Raw genomic sequence first — 8,405 nt, 5'->3', positions numbered from 1 at the left:
TCAAATACAAGAACTTTTCGTGGTTTTGATGGTTTTCAGCAATTGAACAGATTTCAGCGAGCTGGAAGTTTTTTCCTTAATAGAGTAAGATTTTATCTTAAAATACAAGAACTTTTCGTGTTTCTTGTCAATTTTTGTTGGTTTTCATCTAATGAACTTATTTCAGTCAGCTGGATCTTTCTTCTTCAAAGCAAAAAGATTTTATCTTCAAATACAAGAACTTTTCGTGGTTTTGATGGTTTTCAGCAAATGAACAGATTTCAGCGAGCTGGGAGTTTTTTCTTTAATAGCATAAGATTTTATCTTAAAATACAAGAACTTTTCGTGGTTCTTGTCAATTTTTGTTGGTTTTCATCTCATGAACTTATTTCAGTCAGCTAGATCTTTCTTCTTCAAAGCAAAAAGATTTTATCTTCAAATACAAGAACTTTTCGTGGTTTTGATGGTTTTCAGCAAATGAACAGATTTCAGCGAGCTGGAAGTTTTTTCTTTAATAGCCTAAGATTTTATCTTAAAATACAAGAACTTTTCGTGGTTCTTGTCAATTTTTGTTGGTTTTCATCTAATGAACTTATTTCAATCAGCTAGATCTTTCTTCGTCAAAGCAAAAAGATTTTATCTTCAAATACAAGAACTTTTGGTGGTTTTGTTGGTTTTCAGCAAATGAACAGATTTCAGCGAGCTGGAAGTTTTTTCCTTAATAGAGTAAGATTTTATCTTAAAATACAAGAACTTTTCGTGGTTCTTGTCAATTTTTGTTGGTTTTCATCTGATGAACTGATTTCAGTCAGCTGGATCTTTCTTCTTCAAAGCAAAAAGATTTTATCTTCAAATACAGGAACTTTTCGTGGTTTTGATGGTTTTCAGCTAATGAACATATTTCAGCGAGCTGGAAGTTTTTTCTTTAATAGCCTAAGATTTTATCTTAAAATACAAGAACTTTTCGTGGTTCTTGTCAATTTTTGTTGGTTTTCATCTAATGAACTTATTTCAGTCAGCTAGATCTTTCTTCTTCAAAGCAAAAAGATTTTATCTTCAAATACAAGAACTTTTCGTGGTTTTGATGGTTTTCAGCAAATGAACATATTTCTTCGAGCTGGAAGTTTTTTCCTTAATAGAGTAAGATTTTATCTTAAAATACAAGAACTTTTCGTGTTTCTTGTCAATTTTTGTTGGTTTTCATCTAATGAACTTATTTCAGTCAGGTGGATCTTTCTTCTTCAAAGCAAAAAGATTTTATCTTCAAATACAAGAACTTTTCGTGGTTTTGTTGGTTTTCAGCAAATGAACATATTTCAGCGAGCCAGAAGTTTTTTCTTTAATAGCGTAAGATATTATCTTAAAATACAAGAACTTTTCGTGGTTCTTGTCAAATTTTGTTGGTTTCCATCTAATGAACTTATTTCAGTCAGCTAGATCTTTCGTCTTCAAAGCAAAAAGATTTTATCTTCAAATACAAGAACTTTTCGTGGTTTTGATGGTTTTCAGCAAATGAACATATTTCAGCGAGCTGGAAGTTTTTTCCTTAATAGAGTAAGATTTTTCTTAAAATACAAGAACGTTTCGTGGTTCTTGTCAATTTTTATTGGTTTTCATCTCATGAACTTATTTCAGTCAGCTAGATCTTTCTTCTTCAAAGCAAAAAGATTTTATCTTCAAATACAAGAACTTTTCGTGGTTTTGATGGTTTTCAGCAAATGAACATATTTCAGCGAGCTGGAAGTTTTTTCCTTAATAGAGTGAGATTTTATCTTAAAATACAAGAACTTTTCGTGGTTCTTGTCAATTTTTGTTGGTTTTCATCTAATGAACTTATATCAGTCAGCTAGATCTTTCTTCTTCAAAGAAAAAAGATTTTATCTTCAAATACAAGAACTTTTCGTGGTTTTGATGGTTTTCAGCAAATGAACAGATTTCAGCGAGCTGGAAGTTTTTTCCTTAATAGAGTAAGATTTTATCTTAAAATACAAGAACTTTTCGTGGTTCTTGTCAATTTTTGTTGGTTTTCATCTAATGAACTTATTTCAGTCAGCTAGATCTTTCTTCTTCAAAGCAAAAAGATTTTATCTTCAAATACAAGAACTTTTCGTGGTTTTGATGGTTTTCAGCAAATGAACATAATTCAGCGAACTTGAAGATTTTTCCTTAATAGAGTAAGATTTTATCTTAAAATACAAGAACTTTTCGTGGTTCTTGTCAATTTTTGTTGGTTTTCATCTAATGAACTTATTTCAGTCAGCTAGATCTTTCTTCTTCAAAGCAAAAAGATTTTATCTTCAAATACAAGAACTTTTCGTGGTTTTGATGGTTTTCAGCAAATGAACATAATTCAGCGAACTTGAAGATTTTTCCTTAATAGAGTAAGATTTTATCTTAAAATACAAGAACTTTTCGTGGTTCTTGTCAATTTTTGTTGGTTTTCATCGAATGAACTTATTTCAGTCAGCTGGATCTTTCTTCTTCAAAGCAAAAAGATTTTATCTTCAAATACAAGAACTTTTCGTGGTTTTGATGGTTTTCAGCAAATGAACATAATTCAGCGAACTTGAAGATTTTTCCTTAATAGAGTAAGATTTTATCTTAAAATACAAGAACTTTTCGTGGTTCTTGTCAATTTTTGTTGGTTTTCATCTAATGAACTTATTTCAGTCAGCTGGATCTTTCTTCTTCAAAGCAAAAAGATTTTATCTTCAAATACAAGAACTTTTCGTGGTTTTGATGGTTTTCTGCAAATGAACATAATTCAGCGAGCTGGAAGTTTTTTCCTTAATAGAGTAAGATTTTATCTTAAAATACAAGAACTTTTCGTGGTTCTTGTCAATTTTTGTTGGTTTTCATCTAATGAACTTATATCAGTCAGCTAGATCTTTCTTCTTCAAAGAAAAAAGATTTTATCTTCAAATACAAGAACTTTTGGTGGTTTTGTTGGTTTTCAGCAAATGAACATATTTCAGCAAGCTGGGAGTTTTTTCTTTAATAGCGTAAGATTTTATCTTAAAATACAAGAACTTTTCGTGGTTCTTGTCAATTTTTGTTGGTTTTCATCTGATGAACTTATTTCAGTCAGCTAGATCTTTCTTCTTCAAAGCAAAAAGATTTTATCTTCAAATACAAGAACTTTTCGTAATTTTGATGGTTTTCAGCAAATGAACAGATTTCAGCGAGCTGGAAGTTTTTTCCTTAATAGAGTAAGATTTTATCTTAAAATACAAGAACTTTTCGTGGTTCTTGTCAATTTTTGTTGGTTTTCATCTAATGAACTTATTTCAGTCAGCTAGATCTTTCTTCTTCAAAGCAAAAAGATTTTATCTTCAAATACAAGAACTTTTCGTGGTTTTGATGGTTTTCAGCAAATGAACATATTTCAGCGAGCTGGAAGTTTTTTCCTTAATAGAGTAAGATTTTATCTTAAAATACAAGAACGTTTCGTGGTTCTTGTCAATTTTTGTTGGTTTTCATCTAATGAACTTATTTCAGTCAGCTAGATCTTTCTTCTTCAAAGCAAAAAGATTTTATCTTCAAATACAAGAACTTTTCGTGGTTTTGATGGTTTTCAGCAAATGAACATATTTCAGCGAGCTGGAAGTTTTTTCCTTAATAGAGTAAGATTTTATCTTAAAATACAAGAACTTTTCGTGGTTCTTGTCAATTTTTGTTGGTTTTCATCTAATGAACTTATTTCAGTCAGCTAGATCTTTCTTCTTCAAAGAAAAAAGATTTTATCTTCAAATACAAGAACTTTTCGTGGTTTTGATGGTTTTCAGCAAATGAACATATTTCAGCGAGCTGGAAGTTTTTTCCTTAATAGAGTAAGATTTTATCTTAAAATACAAGAACTTTTCGTGGTTCTTGTCAATTTTTGTTGGTTTTCATCTAATGAACTTATTTCAGTCAGCTAGATCTTTCTTCTTCAAAGCAAAAAGATTTTATCTTCAAATACAAGAACTTTTCGTGGTTTTGATGGTTTTCAGCAAATGAACATAATTCAGCGAGCTGGAAGTTTTTTCCTTAATGGAGTAAGATTTTATCTTAAAATACAAGAACTTTTCGTGGTTCTTGTCAATTTTTGTTGGTTTTCATCTAATGAACTTATTTCAGTCAGCTAGATCTTTCTTCTTCAAAGCAAAAAGATTTTATCTTCAAATACAAGAACTTTTCGTGGTTTTGATGGTTTTCAGCAAATGAACATATTTCAGCGAGCTGGAAGTTTTTTCCTTAATAGAGTAAGATTTTATCTTAAAATACAAGAACTTTTCGTGGTTCTTGTCAATTTTTGTTGGTTTTCATCTAATGAACTTATTTCAATCAGCTAGATCTTTCTTCTTCAAAGCAAAAAGATTTTATCTTCAAATAAAAGAACATTTCGTGGTTTTGATGGTTTTCAGCAAATGAATATATTTCAGCCAGCTGGAAGTTTTTTCCTCAATAGAGTAAGATTTTATCTTAAAATACAAGAACTTTTCGTGGTTCTTGTCAATTTTTGTTGGTTTTCATCTAATGAACTTATTTCAGTCAGCTAGATCTTTCTTCTTCAAAGCAAAAAGATTTTATATTCAAATACAAGAACTTTTCGTGGTTCTGATGGTTTTCAGCAAATGAACATATTTCAGCGAGCTGGAAGTTTTTTCCTTGATAGAGTAAGATTTTATCTTAAAATACAAGAACTTTTCGTGGTTCTTGTCAATTTTTGTTGGTTTTCATCTGATGAACTGATTTCAGTCAGCTGGATCTTTCTTCTTCAAAGCAAAAAGATTTTATATTCAAATACAAGAACTTTTCGTGGTTTTGATGGTTTTCAGCAAATGAACATATTTCAGCGAGCTGGAAGTTTTTTCCTTGATAGAGTAAGATTTTATCTTAAAATACAAGAACTTTTCGTGGTTCTTGTCAATTTTTGTTGGTTTTCATCTGATGAACTGATTTCAGTCAGCTGGATCTTTCTTCTTCAAAGCAAAAAGATTTTATCTTCAAATACAGGAACTTTTCGTGGTTTTGATGGTTTTCAGCAAATGAACATATTTCAGCGAGCTGGAAGTTTTTTGTTTAATAGCCTAAGATTTTATCTTAAAATACAAGAACTTTTCGTGGTTCTTGTCAATTTTTGTTGGTTTCCATCGAATGAACTTATTTCAGTCAGCCAGATCTTTCTTCTTCAAAGCAAAAAGATTTTATCTTCAAATACAAGAACTTTTCGTGGTTTTGATGGTTTTCAGCAAATGAACATATTTCAGCGAGCTGGAAGTTTTTTCCTTAATAGAGTAAGATTTTTCTTAAAATACAAGAACTTTTCGTGGTTCTTGTCAATTTTTATTGGTTTTCATCTCATGAACTTATTTCAGTCAGCTCGATCTTTCTTCTTCAAAGCAAAAAGATTTTATCTTCAAATACAAGAACTTTTCGTGGTTTTGTTGGTTTTCAGCAAATGAACATATTTCAGCAAGCTGGGAGTTTTTTCTTTAATAGCGTAAGATTTTATCTTAAAATACAAGAACTTTTCGTGGTTCTTGTCAATTTTTGTTGGTTTTCATCTGATGAACTTATTTCAGTCAGCTAGATCTTTCTTCTTCAAAGCAAAAAGATTTTATCTTCAAATACAAGAACTTTTCGTAATTTTGATGGTTTTCAGCAAATGAACATATTTCAGCGAGCTGGAAGTTTTTTCCTGAATCGAGTAAGATTTTATCTTAAAATACAAGAACTTTTCGTGGTTCTTGTCAATTTTTGTTGGTTTTCATCGAATGAACTTATTTCAGTCAGCTAGATCTTTCTTCGTCAAAGCAAAAAGATTTTATCTTCAAATACAAGAACTTTTGGTGGTTTTGTTGGTTTTCAGCAAATGAACAGATTTCAGCGAGCTGGAAGTTTTTTCCTTAATAGAGTAAGATTTTATCTTAAAATACAAGAACTTTTCGTGGTTCTTGTCAATTTTTGTTGGTTTTCATCTAATGAACTTATTTCAGTCAGCTGGATCTTTCTTCTTCAAAGCAAAAAGATTTTATCTTCAAATACAAGAACTTTTCGTGGTTTTGATGGTTTTCAGCAAATGAACATAATTCAGCGAGCTGGAAGTTTTTTCCTTAATAGAGTAAGATTTTATCTTAAAATACAAGAACTTTTCGTGGTTCTTGTCAATTTTTGTTGGTTTTCATCTAATGAACTTATTTCAGTCAGCTAGATCTTTCTTCTTCAAAGCAAAAAGATTTTATCTTCAAATACAAGAACTTTTCGTGGTTTTGATGGTTTTCAGCAAATGAACATATTTCAGCGAGCTGGAAGTTTTTTCCTTAATAGAGTAAGATTTTATCTTCAAATACAAGAACTTTTCGTGGTTCTTGTCAATTTTTGTTGGTTTTCATCTAATGAACTTATTTCAATCAGCTAGATCTTTCTTCTTCAAAGCAAAAAGATTTTATCTTCAAATACAAGAACTTTTCGTGGTTTTGATGGTTTTCAGCAAATGAACATATTTCAGCGAGCTGGAAGTTTTTTCCTCAATAGAGTAAGATTTTATCTTAAAATACAAGAACTTTTCGTGGTTCTTGTCAATTTTTGTTGGTTTTCATCTAATGAACTTATTTCAGTCAGCTAGATCTTTCTTCTTCAAAGCAAAAAGATTTTATATTCAAATACAAGAACTTTTCGTGGTTTTGATGGTTTTCAGCAAATGAACATATTTCAGCGAGCTGGAAGTTTTTTCCTTAATAGAGTAAGATTTTATCTTAAAATACAAGAACTTTTCGTGGTTCTTGTCAATTTTTGTTGGTTTTCATCTAATGAACTCATTTCAGGCAGCTAGATCTTTCTTCTTCAAAGCAAAAAGATTTGATCTTCAAATACAAGAACTTTTCGTGGTTTTGATGGTTTTCAGCAAATGAACATATTTCAGCGAGCTGGAAGTTTTTTCCTTAATAGAGTAAGATTTTATCTTAAAATACAAGAACTTTTCGTGGTTCTTGTCAATTTTTGTTGGTTTTCATCTAATGAACTTATTTCAGTCAGCTGGATCTTTCTTCTTCAAAGCAAAAAGAGTTTATCTTCAAATACAAGAACTTTTCATGGGTTTGTTGGTTTTCCGCAAATGTGGTTCTTGTCAATTTTTGTTGGTTTTCATCTAATGAACTTATTTCAGTCAGCTAGATCTTTCTTCTTCAAAGCAAAAAGATTTTATCTTCAAATACAAGAACTTTTCGTGGTTTTGATGGTTTTCAGCAAATGAACATATTTCAGCGAGCTGGAAGTTTTTTCCTTAATAGAGTAAGATTTTATCTTAAAATACAAGAACTTTTCGTGGTTCTTGTCAATTTTTGTTGGTTTTCATCTAATGAACTTATTTCAGTCAGCTGGATCTTTCTTCTTCAAAGCAAAAAGATTTTATCTTCAAATACAAGAACTTTTCGTGGTTTTGATGGTTTTCAGCAAATGAACAGATTTCAGCGAGCTGGAAGTTTTTTCCTTAATAGAGTAAGATTTTATCTTAAAATACAAGAACTTTTTGTGGTTCTTGTCAATTTTTGTTGGTTTTCATCTAATGAACTTATTTCAGTCAGCTAGATCTTTCTTCTTCAAAGCAAAAAGATTTTATCTTCAAATACAAGAACTTTTCGTGGTTTTGATGGTTTTTAGCAAATGAACAGATTTCAGCGAGCTGGAAGTTATTTCCTTAATAGAGTAAGATTCTATCTTAAAATACAAGAACTTTTCGTGGTTCTTGTCAATTTTTGTTGGTTTTCATCTGATGAACTTATTTCAGTCAGCTGGATCTTTCTTCTTCAAAGCAAAAAGATTTTATCTTCAAATACAAGAACTTTTCGTGGTTTTGATGGTTTTCAGCAAATGAACATATTTCAGCGAGCTGGAAGTTTTTTCCTGAATAGAGTAAGATTTTATCTTAAAATACAAGAACTTTTCGTGGTTCTTGTCAATTTTTGTTGGTTTTCATCTAATGAACTTATTTCAGTCAGCTGGATCTTTCTTCTTCAAAGCAAAAAGAGTTTATCTTCAAATACAAGAACTTTTCATGGGTTTGTTGGTTTTCCGCAAATGTGGTTCTTGTCAATTTTTGTTGGTTTTCATCTAATGAACTTATTTCAGTCAGCTAGATCTTTCTTCTTCAAAGAAAAAGATCTTATCTTCAAATACAAGAACTTTTCGTGGTTTTGATGGTTTTCAGCAAATGAACATATTTCAGCGAGCTGGAAGTTTTTTCCTCAATAGAGTAAGATTTTATCTTAAAATACAAGAACTTTTCGTGGTTCTTGTCAATTTTTGTTGGTTTTCATCTAATGAACTTATTTCAGTCAGCTAGATCTTTCTTCTTCAAAGCAAAAAGATTTTATATTCAAATACAAGAACTTTTCGTGGTTTTGATGGTTTTCAGCAAATGAACATATTTCAGCGAGCTGGAA

This window comes from Heptranchias perlo, chromosome 35 (genome assembly GCF_035084215.1).
Source record: "Heptranchias perlo isolate sHepPer1 chromosome 35, sHepPer1.hap1, whole genome shotgun sequence".
Classification (NCBI taxonomy): Eukaryota; Metazoa; Chordata; class Chondrichthyes; order Hexanchiformes; family Hexanchidae; genus Heptranchias; species Heptranchias perlo.
Note: the sequence above shows the minus strand (reverse complement) of the source record.